Raw genomic sequence first — 14,526 nt, 5'->3', positions numbered from 1 at the left:
TTTTATACATTAAGAACTAAGACCAACAGAAATAAGATGACTTTCTGAAGACCACTATGGCAGAGACTGCTTATCTCCTTCCACAGTTATGGGACTGTGGCTGTGCACTTGGCACACTAGATATTCCAACCTCCTGTGCAATAAGAATGATCATATACTAAGTTCTCTTTAGTGGAATGTTGAGTGGAAATGACCTGTGTCAATTCACGTTAGGGCGTTTAAGAAAGTTTGTATGCCACCTATACCTCCTCTTTCCTCTTCCACTGGTCACAAAGGAACAAAGAGTCATGAGACGAAAGAAACCACCTGGAATAGAACCACCTACCAAAGAGGACCATCCACTTTGGACTGTTCCATGAGTAAGAAATAAACATATATTATGTTTGAGATAGTATTCATTTCCAGTCTGTTATAGCAATTTGGACTTCACTAATTTAGTCAAACACATAGTTTAGGTAGCTGCAAGGTCTTGATTAAAAATCACATATGGGGCTTCCCTGGTGGCGCAGTGGTTGAGAATCCACCTGCCAATGCAAGGGACACGGGTTCGAGCCCCGGTCCGGGAAGATCCCACATGCCTCGGAGCAACTAAGCCCATGAGCCACAACTACTGAGCCTGCGCTCTAGAGCTCACGAGCCACAAGTACTGAGCCCACGTGCCTAGAGCCCGTGCTCCACAACAAGAGAAGCCACAACAATGAGAAGCCAGTGCAACACAATGAAGAGTAGCCCCAACTAGAGAAAGCCTGCACACAGCAACGAAAACCCAATGTAGCCAAAAATCAATAAATTAAATTAAAAAATATTTTTTTTAAATCACATATGAACACAAAAGACTGCAAATAGCCAAAACAATCTTGAGGAAGAACAAAGCTGGAGTATCATGCCCCCTGGAATAAAACTACATATACTATAAAACTACAGTAATCAAAACAGCATGGGGGGGAACCTCCCTGGTGGTCCAGTGGCTAAGGCTCCACACTCCCAATGCAGGGAGCCCAGGTCCAATCCCTGGTCAGGGAACTAGATCCCACATGCCACAACTAAGAGTTTGCATGCCGCAACTAAGACCCCACACACCGCGACGAACATCAGGCATGTCACAGCTAAGATCCAGTGCAGCCAAATAAATAAATAAATATTTTTATGAAAGAAAAAACCAGTATGGGGGAATTCGTGGCCGTCCAGTGGTTAGAACTCCACACTTTCACTGCCAAGGGCCCAAGTTTGATCCCTGGATGGGGAACTAAGATCCCACTAGCCATGTAGCATGGCCAAAACAAAACAAACAAACAAAAAAACAGTATAGTACTAGCACAAAAACAGACACACAGATCAAAGGAACAGAACAGAGAATCCAGAAATGAACCCACACTTATACATCAATTAATCTACGACAATGAAGGTAAGGATATACAATGGGGAAAAGAGAGCCTCTTCAATAAATGCTGTTCAGAAAACTGGACAGCTACATGAAAAAGAATCAAACTGAACTACTTTCTTACATAGCATACAAAAATAAACTCAAAATGGATTAAAGACTTAAATGTCTGAAACCATAAAACTCATACAAGAAAACACATGCTGCACACTCTTTGACATTGGTCTTGGTGATATTCTGGGGGGTATGTCTCCTCGGACAAGGGAAACAAAACCAAAAATAAACAAGTGGGGGCTTCCCTGGTTGTGCAGTAGTTGAGAGTCCGCCTGCCCATGCAGGGGACGTGGGCTCGTGCCCCAGTCCGGGAGGATCCCACATGCCGCGGAGTGGCTGGGCCTGTGAGCCATGGCCGCTGAGCCTGCGCGTCCGGAGCCTGTGCTCCGCAATGGGAGAGGCCACAACAGTGAGAGGCCCGCGTACCACAAAAAAAAGAAGAAAAAACCAACAAGTGGGACTACGTCAAACTAAAAAGGTTTTTGCACTGCAAAGGAAACTATCAACAAAATGAAAAGGCAGCCCACTGAATGGGAAAAGATACCTAGAAACAAGGTATCCAATAAGGGGTTAACACCCAAAATATAAACCCATACAACTCAACATCAAAAAACAAACAATCCAATTACAAAATGGGCAGAGAACCTGAACAGATGTTTTTCCAAAGAAGACATACTGATGGCCAACAGACACATTAAAAAGATGCTTAACATCACTAATCATCAGGGTAATGTAAACCAAAACTACAAGAGACACCACCTCCATCTGTCAGAATGGCTATCATCAAACAAAAAAACCAAGTAACAAGTGTTGGCGAGGATGTGGAGAAAAGGGAACACTGTGCATTGTTGGTGGGATTGTAAACTGGTGCAGCCATTATTGGAAAACAGTATGGAGACTCCTCAAAAAATTAAAAATAGAACTGCCATATGAGCCAGCAATTTCACTTCTGGGTAATCTGTCTGAAAATAATCAAAATATTAATTCAGAAAGATATATGCACTCCAATGTCTACTGCAGTATTATTTACAACAGTCAAGATATGGAAGCAACCTAAGTGTCCATCAATAGACAAATCAATAAGAAGATGTAATATCTATATCTATAGTGGAATATTACTCCGCCATAAAGGGGGGAGGGGATCTTGCCATTTTTGACAACATGACTGGATCTAGAGGGCATTATGCTAAGTAAAATAAGTCAGACGAAACAACAAATGCTGCATGATCTCCGTCACAAGTGGAATCTAAAAACCAAACAAATAAAACAAAATGAAAACAGACTCATACATACAGACAGCAAACAGGTGTTTGCCAGAAGAAAGGGGGGTGAGGAATGGGCAAAATAAGTGAAGGGTATTAAAAGATACAAACCTGCAGTTATATAATAAATAAGTCATGGGTATATAATATACAGCATAAGGAATAGGGTCAATAATAACTTTGTATAGGGATAGATGCTTATTAGACTTATCTTGATCATTTCATAATGTATGCATATTTCAAATCACTACGTGGTACACCTGAAACTAACATAATATTGTACATCAACTGTTTCAATTAAAAAAAAAGAAAAAAAAAAAAAAAAAACCTCATATATGCTCCCTCAGTTACATTCAGTCCAATGCTCTGTGTACTCTACCAGTGTTTTCCTTACCACCCTTCTCCAACCAAACAGAAAACAGAATTATGAAGAGGAGTGGGCAACAACATAGATGAGACTAACATTATGATGTCCCCAAATCATTCACTATTTAAACTCAACAGCTTTAATCCTTGCTTATCACTTTAAACATATATTTTTTAATCCCCTGGTAGAAATGAACATGTTGACAGCTCTCTTTCTCCTCCTGACTAGTCATCTGGCCAAAATTACTGTATTTTTCATAAGTAAGTATAGAGACACAAAGTATGTTGAATTTGAGGCAAGTAGAGCCAAGAGCGCTTTCCAAGAGAAGGGGATATTTTAACACAGACTTGAAGAGGAAATTGGCTAGGCAAAGGGAAAAAGAACATATGCAAAGACCTAAGAAACCTTAAGTATTTGAGGAATTCAAAGATTATGCTTTGGAACAGAGATGGAAAACAGGCAGAATGGTAGTGGAGGGGCTGGCCAAATCTCCATTCTGGCAGGCCACATTAAGGAATTGCTCTTCATGCAAAAAACAAGAGGAGACTCAATGAAGAATGTTAAACAAGTGAATAAAAATTGATCGAATAAATTAATTTTTATACACTACAGTGAGAAAATGAATAGGCAAAGAACACAAACCCAACAGAAAAACGGGCAAAATAATTAAATAGAAATTTCACAGGAGCCAAAAGTCCCATAAACATATGGGGCGGGGGTGGAATATTCAACCTCATTATGAGTCACCAAAGAAATGTAAATTAAAATCACAATGAGATGCCATTTCATAGATCATTGCTTAAGGGAGAATAAATTGATTCAACCTCTTCCAAGAAGTCTGGCATCAAAAATTCCATTAGTGGACTTCCCTGGTGGCAGAGTGGTTAAGAATCCTCCTGCCAATGCAGGAGACACAGGTTCCATCCCTGGTCCAGGAAGATCCTACAATGTCATGGAGCAACTAAGCCCGGTGCCACAACTACTGAACCGCACACCTAGAGCCCGTGCTCCACAAGGAGAGAAGCCACTGCAATGAGAAGCCTATGCCCCACAACAAAGAGTAGCCCCTGCTCACCGCAACTAGAGAAAGCCCGCACACAGCAACGAAGACACAATGCAGCCAAAAATTTAAAAAATTAGAAAAAAAAAATTCCATTACTAGGTATACATCCTAGGAAAACTCTTATCCAAGGTTGTCACACGTACATGGGTATTCAATGTGAAATTTTTCACAGTATCCAAAAACTAGACACAACCTAAATATGCATTAATAGAATGGATCAATAAATTATATATTTTACAATACAGGAAATTCATACAGCTATACACATCACCATGAATGAACCGTACTAACAATGTAAAATCAAAAAAGAATATTTGATTCCATTTACTTAAACATAAACAAAGTCAAATATTGTTCATCAGAGATGCAAACAGAGATGGTAAAGTTATAAAGAAAAGCTTAAGAAAATAACAAAAAATTCAGCAAAGTATAGGCTGGGGAAAGGGAGGGAGATACGATCGAAGAAGGCACTTATTACTGATCTGGCTGTTATGCAGAGTTGTTCATTTTTCATCATTCTTTAAACTATAAATTTAAGTTCTCATGTGCTCTTCTGTATAGATGCTAAATTTCACACTTTTTAAAAATGGATTAACAGCAATAACAGATGTAAAGTCCCTCGGCAGCATCTGGCGTGGAGAATCCATTTGATGGGAACCCACTCCCCATTTTACTGTGACTATGACCACAGTGTTAATGATAAACCTAAGTTCTAGATTTTTGCTATCACCCATAGTTGCTTCTTCTCCTCTATTCCTACCTAAGAATCCTGACCATCCTCACGCCCCTAACTACTTCTCCTTATCACCTGTGTCTTTAACTCTAGATTCTAGGAGGGAAGTGACATTAGCATCTACAGCAAGGAATTGTCATCCTGCTCATCTCCATTCCTGCCACCCTTGCTGAAACCTAGATAGTGAGTTCCTGAATGACAGGTATAGGCTCTTTCATCTCTGCAGTTCTTTCTGCACAGTGCTTGATACAGTACCTCAGTAACTATTTGCTGATTTATGAGTAAATAAATACACTGCAGAGCTAAGCCACTAGTGAAAATAAGATTAAAGTTTAAAATCAGGCTGGTGCTTCCTCATGTTCTCCAAGCCCTTTCACAGTTTTAAAGACTCTCTTGCTTGCTCAGGAACAACAGAAAGACAATTTCAAAGTTGCTTTAAAATCTCTGCCCACAAAAATAGTAGATGTGTAGTCATCGGCTATATATAATAATCTCCATTCATTAATAATTCTTAAAACTCTGAATAAAAAATCTAGATCCTTCTTCAAAGTAACATAAATGATTTTCCATTTCAATTTTTACAATTATAATTTACTATTATTTTATTTTAAAAATTACATTTAGGGCCTCCCTGGTGGCGCAGTGGTTGAGAGTCCACCTGCCGATGCAGGGGACACGGGTTCGTGCCCCGGTCCGGGAAGATCCCACATGCCGCGGAGCGGCTGGGCCCGTGAGCCATGGCCACTGAGCCTGCGCGTCCGGAGCCTGTGCTCCGCAACGGGAGAGAGGCCACAGCAGTGAGAGGCCCACGTACCACAAAAAAAATAAATAAATAAAATTAAATTAAAATTACATTTAAAATGTACTCTATGTATAATGCATAAAACTAGTTCATCCTCTACATAAACGAAACGATGATATCTGATAACATGTGACTGTTTTAGCAAGCTCTTATATTGGAAAATTGTACTGAGATCAACAAGGCAGCCATTTATATTGCCTTTTATATACTACTGCCCCTGTCATGTGGCAGTCAAAAGGCTAAGTGAGATGCTTACAGCAAAGAAAACAGTTTTGAAAGGTCATGCTACACAGATAGCCAGAATTTCTTTCACAATATCCTTACTGTCTGTGGTAGACTATATGACAATCTAACCACAGTTATTTTCTGAGTAAAAGCAAAAAGCATGTTATCAAAGAACCAGAAACAGTAGGCACTCAACAATATAATCTTTATGAACATTTTTCTAATGCAGAAACATCCAGTGCATATTAAAGAAAAAGAATCCTAAGTCAAAGACAAAGAACTGGGGGAAAAGGAACTAGTAAAAACTGGAAGGCAAGTTTAAACCACTCAGTTTATTTGTAATATTCATATAACATGATAAGAAGCTTCTAAAGTAAACTTTTTCAAATTAAAACGTGATTTACCAAGGAAAAGCACAACTATAACAATATTGAACCATGAATATGATCTATTTCAAAATTTCCAAATCTTAATGACAATTGCAAACAAGGTACAAAGCTTCAAAATCCTCTCTGCAGGAGCTGTAATCCCATCAGCACCTTTTTTTTTCCCCTTAATAACTTTTATAAGTCTATTATCCATCTGAACAAGGAATGTCTTTTCCCAACTGTTTACACAGACAACAGCACGATGAAAATTTCTCCACCTCCTTATAAAATTTCCAACTTTCAAGTGTATCCTTTGGGGGGCGGGGAAGCATTCTATCTCATTTAGTCACCTTGTCCAATCCTGGGAGATCATAGTTACTCCTGCCCAGTAATCAAAACACATAGCTTTCTCCTAAGCCAAGTGAAGGTACTTGGTACATTAAACACCACAGCCAGGTTACATAGACAGAATAACCATAAGTTTTTGGCAATGAATTCTTTTCAAGGTCCATAATTTTAATTCCTGTGAGGATCTCTCACTAAAATTTAACCAGGTGACAACTTTCTTTACCAGTTCTGACCTTATACCAGAGCAGGAGGATGTGTTACTTCTAAACCTACTAGAGGGCTTCCCTGGTGGCGCAGTGGTTGAGAGCCCACCTGCCAATGCAGGGGACATGGGTTCGTGCCCCGGTCCAGGAAGATCCCACATGCCTCAGAGCGGCTGGGCCCGTGAGCCAGGGCCGCTGGGCTTGCGCATCCAGAGCCTGTGCTCCGCAACAGGAGAGGCCACAACAGTGAGAGGCCCGTGTACCGCAAAAAATAAATAAATTTTTTAAAAATAAATAAATAAATAAATAAATAAATAAATAAACCTACTAGAAAATGAGCTAAGATAAACCTTCTTTGAAGGAAATAAATATACTTAAAACATTCCACTGTTCAAAACCAAAAACAATCTATAAACCAAATCCAGGCAAAGATGTGGAGAAATTGTAACCCTTGTCTATTACTGGTGGGAATGTAAAATGGTGCAACCACTGTGGAAGAAAACATAGCAGTTCTTAAAATATTTAAACAAAATTACCATATGATCCTGTAATTCTACTTCTGGGTATATATCCAAAAGAATTAAAAGCAGGGAGGAAGTCACACAGATATTTGTACACCCATGTTCATAGCAGTATTCTTAACAATAGACATAAGGTGGAAACAACTCAAATTTCCCTCAATAGATGGGCGGATAAACAAAATATGGTATGTACATACAATGGAATATTATTAAGCTTTAAAAGGACACTGTGATACACGCTACAACACAGATGAACCTTGAGGACATCATGCTAAGTGAAATAAACCAGCCATGAAAGAACAAACATTGTATGATTCCATTTATATGAGCTACCCAGAATAGGCAAATTCACAGAAACGGAAAGTAGAATAATGGTTATCAGGGATTGGGCTGATAAAAAAGTTGTGGAGAGCGATAGTGGTGATGATTGCACAACACTGTGAATATATTTATGCCAGGAAATTGTACATTTAAAAACCCTTAGGGACTTCCCTGGTGGCACACTGGTTAAAGAGTCCGCCTGCCAATGCAGGGGGACATGGGTTTGATCCCTGGTCTGGGAAGATCCCACATGCTGCAGAGCAATTAAGCCCGTGCGCCACAATTACTGAGCCTGTGCTCTAGAGCCCGCGAACCACAACTACTAAGCCCGCGTGCTGCAACTACTGAAGCCCACGTGCCTAGAGCCCGTGTTCTGCAACAAGAGAAGCCACCGCAATGAGAAGCCCGCATACCACAACAAACAGTAGCCCCCACTCGCCACAACTAGAGAAAGCCCGTGCGTAGCAACAAAGACCCAACGCGGCCAAAAAATTAAAATAAAAATAAAAAATAAGTAAAAAAAACAAAAATTAAAAGTTAAAATGGTGGGGCTTCCCTGGTGGCGCAGTGGTTGAGAGTCCGCCTGCCGATGCAGGGGACACGGGTTCGTGCCCCGGTCCGGGAGGATCCCACGTGCCGCGGAGCGGCTGGGCCCGTGAGCCATGGCCGCTGGGCCTGCGCGTCCGGAGCCTGTGCTCCGCAACGGGAGAGGCCACAACAGTGAGAGAGGCCCGCATATTACCAAAAAAAGAAAAAAAAAAAAAAAAAAAAAGTTAAAATGGTCAATGTTCAGGAAGAACACATTGAGTTCTTTCCAAATGCCCACATTTGTACATATCCCAAATTTAATGATTCCTTCATTTATGAAATTTATAAAATTCCTTTATTACTTATTTCAGAGGGAAGTTACTGATAGGATGAAATATTATGATAAAATAAGAACAATAAAGTCACATAGAGTTGTAGATACTTAACATTTATTTAAGCTCACTCATGCTGAGTGCTTGTCATGATGCACTAGTAATAAATGCCATTTTACTGGGACACAATTTGGAATCATGTGTTTTGGAGATGACATAGGATCTCTGAATATGTTAAATCTGAAAATGTCAAGGGTGAGGCTAATGTATTTTTACTTCACTAGCTTTAGGCAGCTAAGGAGCACTGGATTTAGAGACAATTTGGAGTTCTATAGCTGTGGGGGGGTTTTTCTTAGTCTTCAATGTCAATGAGCAAAGTAACCAGACCTCCTCCTTCAATTTAGAGGAAAAAGTCTTTATTTTATTTTATTTTCTGGCTGCACTACTTGGCTTGCAGGATATTAGTTCCCCCACCAGGGATTGAACCTGGACCCTCGGCAATTAAAGCTCGGAGTCCTAACCACTGGACTGCCAGGGAATTCCCAGGGAAAGATCTTTAACTGATCATAAGTGCTGCTTCTGTACTTCTGACACCATCTCTCAATCAATCATGATGTGATTTGGAAATCCACGTTTTATTAAAGTTTCTTAAAAGGGAGTACTCTTGGGTATTTCATTTCTCAATTTACAGATAGAAGCAACAGCAAGAGAAGGCCCCCTTGACAATGTGAAATGAGCCAACTTATTCTTTCAATCCATCTCAGTCCCCCTATATCCGCTCTGAGTAAAGAAAAGTCAGCAATACTGTGCGGATGAAACTGAACATTCAGATGCTTTGTACACATCAAGAAGCTTACCTAATTCGTGTATAGCAAGTGTTAACTTATCATAAAAAAATAAAAATAGTCAAACTGGTCAATTTTGTTATGCACATTTTACAATTTTAAAAAGCCCAAATCCAGGGACTTCCTGATGGTCCAGTGGTTAGACTCCATGCTCCAAATGCAGGGAGCCAGGGTTCGATCCCTGATCAGGGAACTAGATACCGCATGCTGCAAGTAAAAGATCCCGCATGCTGCAACTAAGACCCAGCACAGCCAGACAGATAGATATTTTTTAATTAATTAATTAATTTTAAAAACCCAAATCAAAATAAACTTATTCATCAGGAACTATAAGGCCTTCATGCATCCAATCCACCTTTCTCTATTCTTCCTACTTCCCTGTGGGATTAAAAAATCTGTTTTATTGTATATCCCCTTCTCTTATCATCACCTCAGACACTTCAAACATCTGGCCTCACGGTTAGCCACAAGCCACACTGCTCAGTCACAGCCTTGCCTTTCACCCCTCCTGTATCCTCACCCCTGGATATGCACCTCCACCATCAAAAAGAAAAAAACCCAAAGTCTACAACCTGACTCTAGCTCTTCTACCTTCACAATGTCAGCTTCTACTTTCTCCTGCCTCACTTACTCCATTCCAGTCACACTGGCCCTCTTACTGCTCCTAGAACACATCAAGTACAGTGCACCCTCAGCTCCCCCACCCCTAAACAAAATATCTACCTGGTCTGCTCCCTTAACTTCACTTAGAGCTGTGAGCCCAAATGTCACCTAATTAGAGAGGGCTTCCCTAATCACACCTTATAAAACAGTAAGCCTACCTTCCCCCATCAATATCTACCTTTCCCTAATACATTTCCCTAATATATTTTTAATGGTACTCATTACCATCCAACACAGTATATATTTACTTATTGTTTATCTTCCCCACCCTCATTAGAACATCAATTCCAGGAGAAAGGAGCCTCTGTTTTTGTTGACTGTTATAACCCCAGCAGCTAGCACAGTTCTTGGTATATTAGGAGGTGAATATATTATTCAATAAATATGTGTTGAACCAATCACGGCCTCCAGTCCCTTGTGCATTACCTTTTACCAAGCCTATATCTCCATAGACAGTTATTCCAACCACCAATGCCAAATTTCTCATTTCCATCTTAAAGGTTATAGCTAAATTCACACTGCCTGCCGTGTCAAGTTGTTTATGTTGAACTAAGCCTTTATGATTGGTCAACAATCCTATCCTGGTGATCATATTAAGTTCCTCCACCATGGTCTCTGGCCTGGTCAATTCCAACAGTCTCTTAACTGATCTCCTTGTTTCCCCTGTACTCCTACAGTCCGTCTTTAATAAAGCAGACAGAGGAGTCTTTAAAACATATATCATATCATGATACTTTTCTGTGTAAAACATTTCCTTAAAAGATTTCCTTAAGTCTAAACTCTTTACCATAGCCATAGGAACCAACATTGCCTGGCCCTGCCTACTTCTTTAACTTCATCTCATGGCTCTATGGTCCTCATCCACTCTGTTCCAGAACACTGGGTTTCTTTCCATTCCTCAAAGACATCAAGCTCATTTCTCCTTGAGATTTTTATGTTAGCTTTATTTTCAAGTGACTGAATCCTTGTCTTTCATACCTTACCTTAAAGTCACCTCCTAAGAAGTAGCCAATAAGTCACTTTATCAACTGCCCTCCTCAGATCACATTATAATTTGGTATTTTTATTGTTCGTTTCAACAATCGGCTTCAGGAGAAGACTTATCGGGACTTCCCTGGTGGCGGAGTGGTTAAGACTCCATGCTCCCAATGCAGGCGGCCCGACTTCAATCCCTGGTCTGGGAACTAGATCCCACAAGCATGCCGCAACTACAGTTCACATGCCACAACTAAGAAGCCAGCGAGCCGCAACTAAGACTCGACACAACAAACACACCTGGCACAAAGCAGGTGTTCAATGAATATCTGCTGAAGTTGGAAATTACTCTACAACATTTTTCCTAAATGTTTTCTCCTTCCAGAATCCCAACCCCAACACTGATTAACTATTTGCCTTGTAGATAACCTCAATCCCCATCTTATTTTGAAAAGCAGGATAAGAAATTCTACAGTTTTCTTCCTCTTTGCCTAAAATCTCCTTGATTCATCCCCTCTTCCCTTCCTCTGGTTTCTAAGCAGAATGGCTGCTACTATTTTGTAAGAGTTAAGCCCTTTGCCCAGGTCCTTCCTTGATCTCAAACCTTCTTACCTCCTTCGGGCAATTAATCACTCTAATATTTAAACTATTCTACCTATTTAAACTACTCTGATGGATCATTCCCTTTCACCTAAAATATACCAAGTGCTAATGCTAAAATATCTTCTATGTGGCTAACTCTTCAAAATGATCACTGTCTCATTTCCTGCACAAACTTCTTGAAAAACATTCTATTTTACACTTCATGCTTTTTTGTATTTTGTAAAACCATTTACTTAACCTCTTATAATTCATCCTGGTCTACTCAATCTGTTCTCTCAGTTATCAAGAACCTCTTAATAATTATTATCTTATTTTATTACATAATAAACCTAATAATTATTAATTATTAGGTTATATTAATGTCCTAGAGCGGTTCTTGAATTTAATTAAATTTAATGCCCTTCTAGGGTACTAAAATCCTTAACCTTTCTAAGCATCTCATCCCTCTCAAGAACCTCTCCTTGAAATTCTTTATTATGCTTCAAAGAAAGACACAATACCTTCATACCCTTCCTCTTATTTTTCCTTTACTGATTATTTTTAACAACATTTAAAGTTCTGTGCTTTACCTTTTTCTCTCTGCTAGGATTACTGGAAATGTTATCTACTTCCACTGCTTAAACTCTATGTGAATTGCTCCAAAATCTGTATCTTCAGGCCCTAAATTATCTTTTTTCTAAATTTTAGTCTCATATTTCCACATTTAAGGAGATATTCTGAAAGTTCTACCTGTACCTCCAAAATCAAAATGTGTCTCACAGGATTCATATGTTATAGTCCCACCCACTTGCCCCCTAATAACCAGTCTTTCCTTGTGGTTTCCTTACTTATGTTATGGTACCATCATACTTCTATCCACTCAAAGTCTTGGATTCATATATATGATTTCTTTCTTCCATATTCCCTGCCAAATCTGCCTTTGAAATCTATCCTGCCAAATGAACTCACAGACCACCAGCTTCCACTCCCACCACTCATTCAGGTAGTCACGATTTCACTTTTGCATCACTTATCACAGTGACAAGTGCCGCTAAGCACCTAACTTGCCTGCTAGACTATCAGTCCAGTCTAACACACAAGTTAACATTCTCCAGGCAGGGAATATCTGCCCTCGTTAACAGTATAACTAGGGTAGACCATGTAATTTATCACACAGAAGACAAGAGTAAAAAATGGCATAAGATAGTTGAGCAATTACACAATGTTGTATGTCAATTATATCTAAATAAAGTTGGAGAAAAAATATTTGGGCATTAAATTATCTACAACAGGCTTAAACAAAGATATATATTGTCATACTATAACTCCAGTGCTTGGAGAAATGACTGCTGCATCCTAAGTACATACCATATATTGGTTTAATAAATCATTTAAGAGCTAAAATATTCACTTTACCACCTTCTCTTCACTCTTGACTCTACTGCAAACTTATTTTCAGCCACAAACACTGTCCTGAAATGGCCTCTGCTGGGGTCAGCAATGACCTCCTAACTGCCAAATCCAAAAGGCTCTCAGTTTTCAATTAACCTCTCTAAAAAGCTTTAAACACTACTGACCCCTCCTCTCTCCTTCATGAAGTTGGGTTTAATCTGTGGTAAACATAATCCTAAGTACCTGACTATCTTAAAACAAGGCCTAGGACTTCCTTCACATCCCCACCCCAGAATAACTAAAAGATTTAGGATCTAAGCAAGATTCACATCTTCCTTCTATACTTAACTTCTGAAAAAATAATATAAGTAATTAAAGATAAGAAATTGGATACTTACCTTGAAATGATAGCCCCCATTTCAGTCTTTTAGGAAAACAGATGGCATTACTTATTTTTTTAAAGTGAAGTTTTCATGGAAGACTTTTTCAGATTAGAAGATACGCTGCCAAAAAGGGTGAAGATAAAAGATATTAACACCTAAATGGACTAAATTAAAAATAATTTTACTACTTATATGACATAATTGCTTATAACTGTTTTTGTTTTTGTTTTTTTTGCGGTATGCGGGCCTCTCACTGCCGTGGCCTCTCCCGTTGCGGAGCACAGGTTCCAGACGCGCAGGCTCAGCGGCCATGGCTCACGGGCCCAGCGCGGCACGTGGGATCCTCCCGGACCAGACATGGGCACGAACCCATGTCCCCTGCATCGGCAGGCGGACTCTCAACCACTGCGCCACCAGGGAAGCCCTATAACTGTATTTTTAAATCTGGGGAAAATATAGAAAACACATAAACCACAATATTTAAGTTACAGAACGTTACAGCTGAAAGGGAGTTAAGTGGACGTCCTGTGCAACTATCTGAATTCTCTTATGTAGATTACCTCCTCTTTCTTGAAACCTCTTTTCTGTAATATGCTAGTTTTCTTTCTATTTCCCAATCCATTCCTCCATCTGCATCATAAGCTGCTAACCACGAGTAACTTATTTCATTTTTCCCCTTTTCTTCTTTAATGTAATATTTGACACACACAAAATATATGGAAAGATGAATGTAAGCAAGCATTAAGATGAACACTGTAAATTGTAAATCACCACACCACATAGAACATGAGTAACATTACCTACATGCTCCTCTCCTCCCAACCTTTATCCTAAATATTTATTATTCCACTAATTTTTAAAACATACTTTGTCACATATGTATTATGTCCTTAAACAATATTTTGTTTAGTTCTGTGTCCCCTGCTCCCTTTTTCAGCTTGATAATTTGGTATGCTAAGTTATCATAGCATACCAAGTCTTCGGACACTTGAATTTTTTCACTCAATATTTTTCTAAATGTGAATGAAGTCTTCAGGGACTTGAATTTTTCCACTCAATATTTTTCTAAGCTTTATCCATGTTACATTTTCATTGCTCTATATGGTATTTCACTATATAAATATGCCACAGTGTATTTATCCACTCTGTTGACAAACATTTGGATGGTTTAGTTTTTT

At 39.3% G+C, this 14,526-nt stretch overlaps 1 protein-coding gene across 4 annotated transcripts in view; it reads right to left on the bottom strand.

Moving 5' to 3' along the window:
- Positions 1 to 14,526, bottom strand: part of PIK3CB (phosphatidylinositol-4,5-bisphosphate 3-kinase catalytic subunit beta) — a 198,022-nt gene that overhangs the window by 130,617 nt on the left and 52,879 nt on the right. For 3 of the 4 annotated variants that reach the window (XM_059065159.2, XM_067033692.1, XM_059065160.2), the window contains exon 2: positions 13,364 to 13,468. The exons of the other annotated variant lie outside the window; for it this stretch is intronic. The gene's annotated coding sequence lies outside the window, so the exon portion shown is untranslated. The remainder of the gene's footprint in view (positions 1 to 13,363; positions 13,469 to 14,526) is intronic. 4 annotated transcript variants of the gene reach the window in all.

This window comes from Kogia breviceps, chromosome 5 (genome assembly GCF_026419965.1).
Source record: "Kogia breviceps isolate mKogBre1 chromosome 5, mKogBre1 haplotype 1, whole genome shotgun sequence".
NCBI classification, from domain to species: domain Eukaryota; kingdom Metazoa; phylum Chordata; class Mammalia; order Artiodactyla; family Physeteridae; genus Kogia; species Kogia breviceps.
The sequence above is the reverse complement of the archived record's forward strand: the minus strand, read 5'-3'. Positions and strand labels throughout refer to the sequence as shown.